This window comes from Muscardinus avellanarius, assembly GCF_963383645.1.
Source record: "Muscardinus avellanarius genome assembly, chromosome: 6".
Taxonomy (NCBI): domain Eukaryota; kingdom Metazoa; phylum Chordata; class Mammalia; order Rodentia; family Gliridae; genus Muscardinus; species Muscardinus avellanarius.
Genome location: NC_137791.1, coordinates 40401812 through 40413183, shown reverse-complemented (window position 1 = coordinate 40413183; position 11372 = coordinate 40401812). Strand labels below are relative to the sequence as shown.

The 11372-nt window shown below is 39.5% G+C and overlaps 1 pseudogene across 1 annotated transcript; it reads right to left on the bottom strand.

The window, feature by feature from the left end:
- Positions 1-540: 540 nt before the first annotated feature.
- Positions 541-795, bottom strand: LOC308264526 (NADH dehydrogenase [ubiquinone] 1 alpha subcomplex subunit 3-like; annotated as a pseudogene). Its single transcript has one exon. The product of its transcript is annotated as an NADH dehydrogenase [ubiquinone] 1 alpha subcomplex subunit 3-like (transcript).
- Between the last annotated feature and the right edge of the window lie 10577 nt (positions 796-11372).

Here is an 11372-nt window from a genome sequence, read left to right as displayed (position 1 = left end):
AGAGAGAGAAAGAGAGAGAGAGACCTATGAATGGGAAGCTGTTTAGTATACAATGCCAACAGTGTTACAGACCCTGTGAAGTATTTCTGGAAGTTATATTTAAAGATCCGGCTCCATACAGGTATATATACTCAGATACATCAAATTGAGAACCGTAATGAAGAATTGATTGTGAAATCAGTAAAGAGAGGGTTCTGTTGCTATAAGAATTTTTAAATAAAGGATAGAATAGTGTGACTTAGAAGATCTTGGGTGCAAATTCTAATTTGATTCCTTACTAATAAGGTTGACCTTGGGCACAGAGGAAAGAGATCTTTTAAACTAAGAAGTATGGGCGGAAAGAAACAGTGACAGGAAATAAACACTGCCTACATTTTTAACATGTTCTCAGGTTCCATAGTCCTTGGATTCCTTTATTCCTACCTTTTGAGTTAAATGAAATGCCATTGTCATTTATGATAAGCTTTTCCTTTTTATTTATTTGTTGTTGGTTTCACATTTTTATTAGGGGAAGGGGCTTCCTCCTGTCAATGGAAGTGTTCACAGGTTCTTCAGCCACTCCACGCTGGGGCCCTGGGGGTCCTAGGGGTGGCTGGACACATCAGGCATGTTCCCATAATCTCAGACAGGCACTGGATAGTTGTAGGGTATGACTTTGTTGGTCATGATGGCATACTTGGTGTAGGGGATGATTGGGGGCAGAATTATAGAGAGGCCTGCGACAGTGAAGGACACAACCAGCACTGGACACTGGGCCCAGGCGTTTTTGAGGTAGGCGACAATTCTTGCAGCCATCTTGCTCCTCAGCTTTTCCTTTTTATTTTAGCCCAAAGTGAATTGATTTGTTTCTTGAAAGAAGAGCCTAATATAAAGACACAGCCCCTTTTAGAAAGAGAACATGTATTTCCTCCTACACGAATGTGTGGTTCTCTTAGTCCAGAGCTGCCCTTCTGGACTCTAGGAAAAAGAAAAGGAAATAGGAAGAGGAAGAAGGAGATGAAAAACCAAACCCTACCTGTAGTATGGTTAGTTACCACCCCATTATTTGTTACCCCTCTTTCCTCAGTGAGAGCATCCACAAATTTAACTAGTAATTGGTTGAGAGCACTTTGCAGTCTCATACTTTATAGCCAGGAATGACATGAAACTAAGTTCTGAAGAGCTGTAAGTAGAAGATGATGTGGATTTATAGAAAAAATATTAGCTCATCACATGAACACACACACACACACACACACACACACACACACACACGTACATTTGTCCTTTCTCCCTTCCTCCTTTCTGCAATCTGGAAAATAAAACATGACACCGGGCATGGTGGCACATGCTTGTAATCCCTGCGCTTAGGAGGCAGAGACTGGAGGATCGCGCAGGTTCGAAGCCAGCCGCGCACACTGGCTTAGGAGACCCTGTTTCCAAATAAAAATGTAAAAATAGGTCTGGGAGTGTAGCCAAGGAGGTAGAAGGGCTTCCAGGAACACCAGTACCACCAAAAATTAAAAAAAGGAAAAAGAAAAAAGAAACATGAGTACCATCAGCCTTCTTGGACCAAAAGGTGACCATGAAACTGAAAGGCAGTCACAGAATGGTGAAATAGAGTAGTGGGTACAAAGAGCCTGGGTCTCTGTTGACCATAGGGCCACCACAGAAGCCCTGAACCATGTTCTGTGTTCCAGTCAAACAGAAGGGGAATCAACTTCTATATTATCTAAGGCATTTGGGGGTTTACTATGACATGTAACGAATCCTAACTATTGCACAGCCTAAAAACAACTGATATGCTTTTGTATAATTTATACCACTCTCAATTCCTACCATTTCTACTGCATTTATCACAGTAAGCATTTTCCAAAACTAAAATACTAAGAATTCTTTCATTATATTTATAGAATAAGTATATTACATATATAAATGGTATATAATATTATATATCACATTATATATATTTATATATTAACATATTACATTATATGTTCAATATGTTATATTAATATATTATATTGATATGTTAAATGTGCTCTATATTAATATAATATTAATATAATATATTTCCTTATATTTAGAGAAAAGTCAGAATAATGTGCTGGGGAAGAACTCATCCTGAAAAACCTTGGGGAGGTTTCTCAAGTAATAAAACTTAAAGCACTTTAAGTTCTTTAACATAAGAGCTTTGAACTAAATAATCTCTAAGCTCTCTTTTTTTCAATTGGTGCATTGTAATCATTCAATTACAAAAAATATTTCTTCAAATGTCTCTTGTTTTAATCACAGTATTGTTTAAGAAAGCTAAAAGACATAATTATTATTTACCAAATAATAAACATGCTATTCAGCACTTTGGAAATACTAACTTAATCATCATAAGAGACCAATGGGTAGGTGCCACCCTTTTTACAGAAAGAGAAACTGAGATGTAGTGATGTAAAATAATTTGTTTACAGTTTAAACCTGGTCAAACCTTCATTCAAACCCAGAAAGAAAAGTCTGACCGGGTGTCTGATGTGAACCACTAACCCACCCTGCCTCCAATAAGTCGAATGACTCAAAGAACCTGATAGAACACGGCAGCTGTATGTGTGAAGTATTTGTAAACGCGTTTCTTCCACACCTATAGTCGCTGTATTGATGGGATGCTTATGGTACAACCACGACTTCACAAGGGATGAGGGTGGGAGTGGAAAGCGGAGCTGGGGAGGAGAATGTTCTGCTTCCCTGTAAATTAGGACTCGAGCAATATTTTCTCAGCACAGCCTGGAGAAGGAGAGTTTTCATTCTTTCTAATAAATCATTTTTTAAAAATTTAAACCACCAAATAAGTAAATGAAGACACCATCGCCTCATGTCTTCAGGCCGGGACACAGGGCGAGCCTTGGGCTGCCAGGCTCCAGACTCCTGCCTGGTTCCCAGCTTGCAGCGCCAGCAGCTCCAGCTCCTCTTCCTGCTCATTTGCTTCCCTGGCATGTGCGGATTGAATTTCGCATCAAAATGCCTTACAGCTCATTCCTACATGAAATAAATATACTGGCCAGATAAGCAGGACCTTCATATTAATCATAAATCAATTATGCTTATTCTTGGCCAAGAAAGTGCTAGAATGTTCTTTCCTCATTTTTTAAATCCATTCCAGTAGTCACAGTAATCATGCTGCCTTTCGTATGAACGGCTGTCTTCCACTGTAAGTGTTCTTGCCTAGCCAATTTGTTCTCTGCTTTACAGTATTTGAAATGATCATTTCACTTGTGGGAGGATTTGGGGAGTTACTGAAGTAAATCCTGTTACTCACTAGACTTTCCTTTTTGGTATCCCAAATTCAGTCATTTTGTTCAGTTCTTACACCAAAGTTCTCTGAAAGCTGCAGCAAGTATTAGAAGAACACACTGTTAAATCCCAGGGAAGCCAGCAAAGCCACATGCATGGATGCGAGGGCGCCCACTTTCCCTCATCTTGCCTTTCCCTCTGTATTCACACCACATCCCTCTTTTTCATTTGTCCCAGCATCCTTCCTAAAATAGTTACAATAATGTTGTGCATTTCGTATGGTTATGTTAATATTACATGCTGAAATGCTCTTAAAATATTAAAGTCTTTATATCAGGTAATTTTCCAAATATGCACAGATATGAATTATTTCTAGTTATGATATGTACTGACATTTTGGAAGAGCCACATTTAGAGGTAGAGGTGCACTGCCCTGACACCTCTGATACATTATTCCCGACATATTTAGAAGGTGTCATGGAATCATTTCTGGCTCAGCCTCCCTGTGATGTGAGGCAGGGGCTTGGGATTATGCCTTACTGCCCTTCCTGCATTACATGCAGGAAGACCATGAGGACGCAGGTGGAGCCAGAGCAAAGAGGGCCATCTCATGAGAACTGCCAGCACCCAGGAGGGATTTAAGAAGATGAAAGGTCAGGAGCTTCTGTGGACAGTTATCACCACAGAGAACACCATCATATGATGGGGTCTGCAATTGTGGAGACTCTATCATGATGACCACCCTGCAAGAAACCCCTTTCCATGAATACAGCCACATGTGAATTGTACTTAAACATCCACAGTAGCTCTGCTTCAGAAGGGTTATTTCTGTTACCCTCCCCTTAATGTTATCCCTTGCCTAGAACAGACTGACACTTGCCTTCTATTTACACTTAAAATATTGGGCTCTTCATTTTAAAGTTTTGGCTATACAACAGGCCTCTTGGTGCACACCTGTAATCCCAGTATTTGTGAGGCTAAGACAGGAGAATCACAGCCTCTGGGAAATTTAGGGAGACCTCATTGCAAAGCTTAAAAAAGATCTTGGAGGTGTCGCTCAGTAGTAGCACCCCTGGGTTCAATCCCCAGTATTTAAAAATTAAATAAAGTATTGGATATGAAATTTCAACTTCGTAATGAGTAGCCATCTACTGATTGTTCGAAACATTTAGGATACTATGAATAAGATCTCTAGGTTCATAAGCTTACTTTAACCTTAAAATAACCCTTTGAGGTCATTACTATTAGCTCTTTTTATAGATGAGGAGACAACACATCACATAACTAGTAAGAAAATTCACATCTGGAACCCATTTTGGGAGACTCCAAAACCCAAGCTCTCAACTACCCACGTCACCCTATACTATCTGCACACACAGCTGGATTGCCCAAGAGCTATTCCAAGTTATTCCCCATAATATAAAAAATGAAAATAAAGTGACCTTAAGTTTACCAACTAATATACAGATCACAGTTTCTTTTAAGCTCTTTAAATGCTATAAACCCTCTTTCTTTGTTCATTAGTCAGCATATCTCATGGTAAGAGTTGAATTTTAGAAAGTTCCCTTCACTTACCATTCTCAATGCTCACAGAGGTATTTATTTATTTTTTGTTTATTTGTTGTTTGGAGTGGAGTTAGTATGGAGCAATTAGCATTATTTAAAAGCAGAATTCATGTTAAATGGTTTTCAACCATATTCTTAATCAATACATCTATCATCATATAAATAGATCTAAAAATAGTTGTATTTTCATGTTGCCTGAAGACGACTCTGCATTTTGTAATATGGCTGGTTTTGTAAGCTACAGAATGACATACTTAAGAGCAGGGCAGCTAACATCTTAAAATGGGCCCTTCAGTGGTCAACCCCTCACCTACCCTTGGCTTCTTATATGGAGCTGCCCTGACATCTAGTGGCCAGAGATTAAGGAAGCCATGCTTCATAAATTTAGAAGCACATTTACAGTCTTACATAGCAAATTAATTTTAAAGTTAATACAATATTTCACAGTTTACAATAATTCATATAGTTTACTACTGGATGAATTATATTTTTGAAATATCTATTATAATGATTTTTGGTTTAGTTAAAATATTCTAATTCATCATATGATTGTATTCTTTGGTTTCATTTGCATAAGAATAAGTGTGTGTGTGTGTGTGTGTGTGTGTGTGTGTGTGTGTGTGTGTGTGTGTAATAGGAATTGAACCCAGAGATGCTCTACCATTGAGCTATATCCCCAACTTTTTTGTCTTTAATTTTCAGACAGGTTCTAACTAAGTTGCCCAGGCTGGCCTCAAACTTTTGATTCTGCTGCCTCAGCCTCCTGAGTAGCTAGGATTACAGGCATACAACACCAAATTTAGGAAGCTGAAGCAAACGGATCACAAGCTTTCTAAATAATGTTCATAATTTAATTTGTCTCAAAATATAAAATAAAAAGGACTGGAGATGTAGTTCAATGGTAGTGATTGACAACCTGGGTTCAATACCAAGGACCTCAAAAAAAAAAAAAAAGGAGAAAAAGAAAAGAAAAATATATAAATGATTAAGTCAAGCTTACATTTTAAATGAGAATCTAAATAGGTAATAACTTTGTATTATCTAAAAAAGGTGTGATAAAATACTATTAGCATGCCTATCAATTCTCTATGCCTTGGTGTGCTGACTTAATTGAATTTTTCCCTAAATTGAAAAAAATAATACAAAGCTTAAGTGCCACCAGAAAAAGAAATGTAAAGTTTGACATAAGTTTCTAAAAGACACAACTAAAAGTGAATGGCCTGTGGTCATTTTAGCATTCTTTAATTCCAAAATTCTAATCTCTAGTAATTATGCTTTCTGTAGTTTAAGCTAAAAATTAGAGCCCATGGAAAGCACAGTGTGAAAATTATCGAAGTAATTTTTTAACATTTTTCTTAGATTCCAGTCTAAGAAACTTTAACAGCACAGCCTAAGACAAAGACTGATGCCTGAGTGGCTTTTTCAAACTATGATCCCATGAGCTGGGGTGGGAAACAGGAAGAGCCAGGAGGGACGAGATGGATAGAGAAGGATGGACAGGCAATACAAAGGTGCAGGATGCAGTAGTCTCCTTGATCTATAGGACCTTCTTAGAAAACTTATGGAATGGACGTATCTCAACAGTGCTCCTAGCAAGAATGGAAGGGTGGAGCCAGTCACTTGTCAACTTTCATGCTCCACTGTCAAGATCTAACTCTGGAATCAGGAACTCTCCCACGCATCCAGGATGCTCATGTATGTTGAAAAATCTCAGGTGCCAAGGGTCCAAGAAGTTCTCCATGGACAGACACAGGGCATTTGGGATTATGCCTAAGTAAATCAGGCCAAAATCTATGCCTAACTCTTCCCTGCAGCCATGACTGATCTGAAAGGTGAGGCAAGTGGATCCACAGTGTACACAGAAATGTGCATATGGTATTCATATCAGTTATATTAACAATAAATAGGTCATATCCAGTTTACTGAGACTTATGCTTTTATATTTAATGAACATTACTAAACGTATTGGTTAAATGATCTAATCACTCTGGCCAATACACAGCAGTCATCAGCATTATAAAGGAAACTTGAATTAGCAAGAAAATCTATTTATCTTAATCAGCAATTATTTTGATAGCATTAAATAATGTTCATAGTACAAACTGGTGTGTAGAAATATTTTTAATTCTGTAGAAAAGGCAACATTGAGAATCAATTACCTTGATGTGAAATCCTGGTAAGGTGGGAATAAGTTGGCTTCTGGGAAGAAAGTGTGTTAAGTTTTCATAGGAGTCCCAAGAGCAGATGTTTTCTAGAAAGAAGAGAAACAAAAGAAAATGAGAATGCGAAAATTTAAATCCGACTTCAAATCATGAAAATGATTTCCCAGGAGATAAATTGAGATTTTTTTGCCCTTTGGCACTTGGGAGTTCTATTGTTGTGTATGTTCTTGCAGTGCTCAAACTGATTGCTTTATAGTCCTTAAAAAGTAAAGCTTTTGTGGATCCTTTATTACTGACACTAAGGTCAAAGATTTGGTAGATTGGTCAAAGACTTATATGTAAAAAATAAAATCAATAACTTTCTCAAAGACAAAATGAAATTTCATCTTTAAAATAAGAGGTTTTTTCTCATCCACAAATCTTAAAAGATCAGTATATTTTATTATGTTTTGTTTTTCTTTATACTTTTATTGGTGTATTATAGTCTCACATATAATGTAGTTAATAGTGACGGTGACACACATGCACACAGCACTTGGAGGCCTTTTCCCTGACTCCCTCCCCACTCCCCACTTCCCCATGCAGAGTATTGAGAATGAGATTGATATTGGTCTTCTTCACATATGTACATAATATTTTATTATTTGAATGGTAAGAACTTTATATGGTACAAAGAAATACCAAACAAAACCCAAAATACCTGAAGCATATAGAACAAATGAGTAGTTAATATCTATAAAATTCAAAAACTCTATAAAGCTGGACGTGGTGGCACACACTTGTAATCCTAGTACTTGGGAAGCTGAAACAGGATCACACAGGTTCAAAGCCAGCCTTTGCTACTTAGTGAGGCTCTAAGCACCTTAGTGAGACCCTATTTCCAAATAAAAATATAATATAGGTCTAGGATGGTAGCCTCAGGGTAGAAAGCCCCTGGGTCCCATCCCCAGTAAGACAAAAATAAAATAAAATTAAATAAATAAATAAAAGCTCTATAAACTCGGGCATGGTGGCTCACGCTTGGAATCCCAGCGCTTGGGAGGCTGAGACAGGAGGATGACACAGGTTCAAAGCCAGCCTCAGCTAATTAGTGAGGCTCTCAGCAACTTAGTGAGACCCTGTTTCCAAATAAAAACTATAAAATAGGTCTGGGAGTGTAGCCCGGAGGTAGAAGGCCCCTGGGTTCCATCCCCAGTACCACCAAAAAAAAAGAAAACTCTATCAAATGAGTAAATAAAAGACGAACATTATATCAGAGCAGACCAAGCAACTTGGATATACAATTAAAATAAGACACCTTCTGTTTATTCTGTGGAACTTTGCAACACACACACACACACACACACACACACACACACACATAAAATTAAATGGTAAGTAAATTTGACAATAAAATCCTTCTACAATTAAGGACTTTCTCTTTATTAGGAGAATTTTGAATTATACATAATTCTAAAGAGTTTAGTAGGAGACCCAGGGAAGATGGCAGCAGCCAAATAGGACAGGTATTCCTCTGAAAAACCCCAGACACCAGATTTTGGTTTAATATCTGATTGGGACAATATAGAGAGACATTTATAGCCATGACTTCCTGACTAAAATATAAGAAAGAAGAGAGGAACCAAGATGGCAGAGAAGGCGGCAGCCAGTATTCAGGAGAGCTAGATAAAACCAATCCAACCCGCCTTGAACTGTTGGAGAAATCTCCCCCAAAAAAGACTGCTCCTGCCCCACATGCTCAGGAACTCTGGACAACATACTATGTAAGAAAAATGATCGGGGAGCGTCAGATGGAGCCCTGCATAGTCGGGGAAGCCTAGGCCACACATCCCGGGAGCCAAGGCCACTCCAGGCCGCCAAGCTCCTCTGCATAGTGCGGGGCTGGCTGAGCTCAGAGCAGCAGAACCTGCTCTCCTGGTGAAGCTGTGGGCCTATGCTCTTGGCGGGGAGATAAAGCACATTGCTACTAAGTGCTTGGGCCCCCAGCTCCTGCAAAAGACACATACTGTTTTCTTTTATTAAAAAATATTGAAGAGGGAGGAAGATGGAGGCGGCTGTAGTTGCAGCTGCAGCAGCGATCACGGCTGCAGCGGTGATGGTTAGCAGTAGCCGAATAGGATATGCGTTTCCCTTAGAAACCCTGGACAACAGATTTTTATTTAATAGCTGATTGGGACAACACATAGAAACATTTCCAGTCATGACTTCCTATCTGAAATATAGGAGAGAGAGTGGAAAATGATGCAATTGGAGGCAAGACTGCAGGGCAGCACCTGCCACTGCAAGAAAAGTAATTTTTGAAGAAATATCCCAGAACAGATCAGAAAGCAGACTGCTCCTGCCACACATGCACAGGAATACTCAACAACAACATAATCTAGGAGAGACCAAGAAGACAGCGGTGGCAGCTGCCAGTATTCGGGAGAGGCAGACTGATCCAACCAAATCCACCATGAGTTTTTTAAGAAATCTCTCCAAAAGTAGACTGTTCCTGCCCCACATGCTCAGGAACTCTGAATATCATACTATGTAAGAAAAAGTTTTGCGGAGATGGACCAAGATAGCGGTAGAGGCAGCGGCCAGTATTCGGGAGAGGCAGACAGATCCAATCCAATCCACCTTGAATTTTTTAAAATATCTCCCCAAAAATAGACTGCTTTTGCTGGACATGTGCAGGAATTCTGGACAACATACTGTAAGAAAAATGTCTGGGGCAAGCCAGAGGGAATCCTTCCCATATGGGCCGATTCGCTGCGCTAGGTATCCTGGGAGACCTCAGCTAATGACCACTGCACTCCTCTGCACTGTGCTGAGGGTCAGGGTGTGCTTGGAGCAGCAGATCCCGCTCTCCATGGTGAGGCTGTGAGCCTCCGCTTTCAGTGGGGAGATAAAATCCAGTGCTGCTAGGGAATTGAGCTCTCAGCTATTTTCATGTATATATATATATATATATATATATATATATATATATATATATATATATATATATATATGGAGAGAGAGAGAGAGAGAGAGAGAGAGAGATGGGAACCTCTGTAAACATCATGCCCACAGTGACAGGAACTAGAGCCTGCCGGGCGTCAAGGCTGGGTCTGGAGCCAACCAGCCAGGCCCGGGCCCGGAGCCTGCTGCGGAGTGAGACCAGGTCTGGAGCCAGCAAGGCCAGGCCCAGAGCCTATTGCGTGGCAGGCCTGGAACTGGGGCCTGCTTTACAGCAAAGGGCCAGTGGGTTTCAACTGTGTGGCCAGGAAGCAAGAGAAGCTACCCCTTCTTCACCTAATCTCTCAGCAGATTTCTAGATCCAAGTGACCTCTATTTTAAAAAAAATACTGGTTGTGAGTGGATCATCCTGTCAAAGTTACTCACCTTCTAGCTTTCAGGTTTTCAGTAAGTGGGAATAAGTGTGGAGAAATAGAAGCTCTAATATATTGTTGGTAGGATTGCAAGTTGGTGCAACCACTTTGAAGGACAGTACAGAAGATCCTCAGAAGAAGGAAAACGAACTTACCATATGAATCAGCAATACCACCTCTGGGTATCTACCTAAAGGAATGAAAACCAAAATACCAAACTAATGCATGAACAACCATGTTCATAGCTGCACAGTTCGTCATGTGGAACCAGCCAAGATGTCCTTCAGCGAATGAGTGGATTTCAAAACTATGGGATATGTACACAATGGAATTTTGCCCAGCCATAAGGGAGAAAAAAATTATGGCATTTACAGTGAAATATCACAAAAAATAAGAAATCAGATGTTTTTCTTAATTTGCAAAATATTAGGGAGAAATGAGTAACAGGAGGAACTCTAGATGAAGAAGGGACCCTATAGAGGAGCAATGAAGGTGACATATCTGAGGGGATAAGAGGGAGGATAAGGGAAACTCTCTAAAGCACATGATGTACTTAAACATCAAAGTCAATCAGAAAACCAAGTATGATTAAGAGGGAGGGGGAGAAACAGGGTTAGAGATTAGGTAGGGGCTGATTGGGTGATGTGTGCATGTATATCTCCATAAGTTTTTTTTTAATCCCATTGAGATGTATGACTACAATGCACCAATAAAGATTTTAAGAAAAGAGTTCAGCCGGGTGTGGTGGAGCATGTTTGTAATCCCCATGATTGGGAGGCTGAGACAGGTGCATCGTGCAGGTTCGAAGCCAGCCTCGTTGGATTAAGAGACCCTGTTTCCAAATAAAAATATAAAATAGGTCTGGTAGTGAAGCCAGGAAGTAGAAGGGCTTCCAGGAACCCCAGTACCACACACAAAAAAAAGAGTTTAGTAACTATAGAAATGTTAATTATGTTAGAAAGTATCCTCATTTAGGCAGCAGTTCAGTTGTGATAAAATAACTATTAAACATTTTTTATTCTACACATAA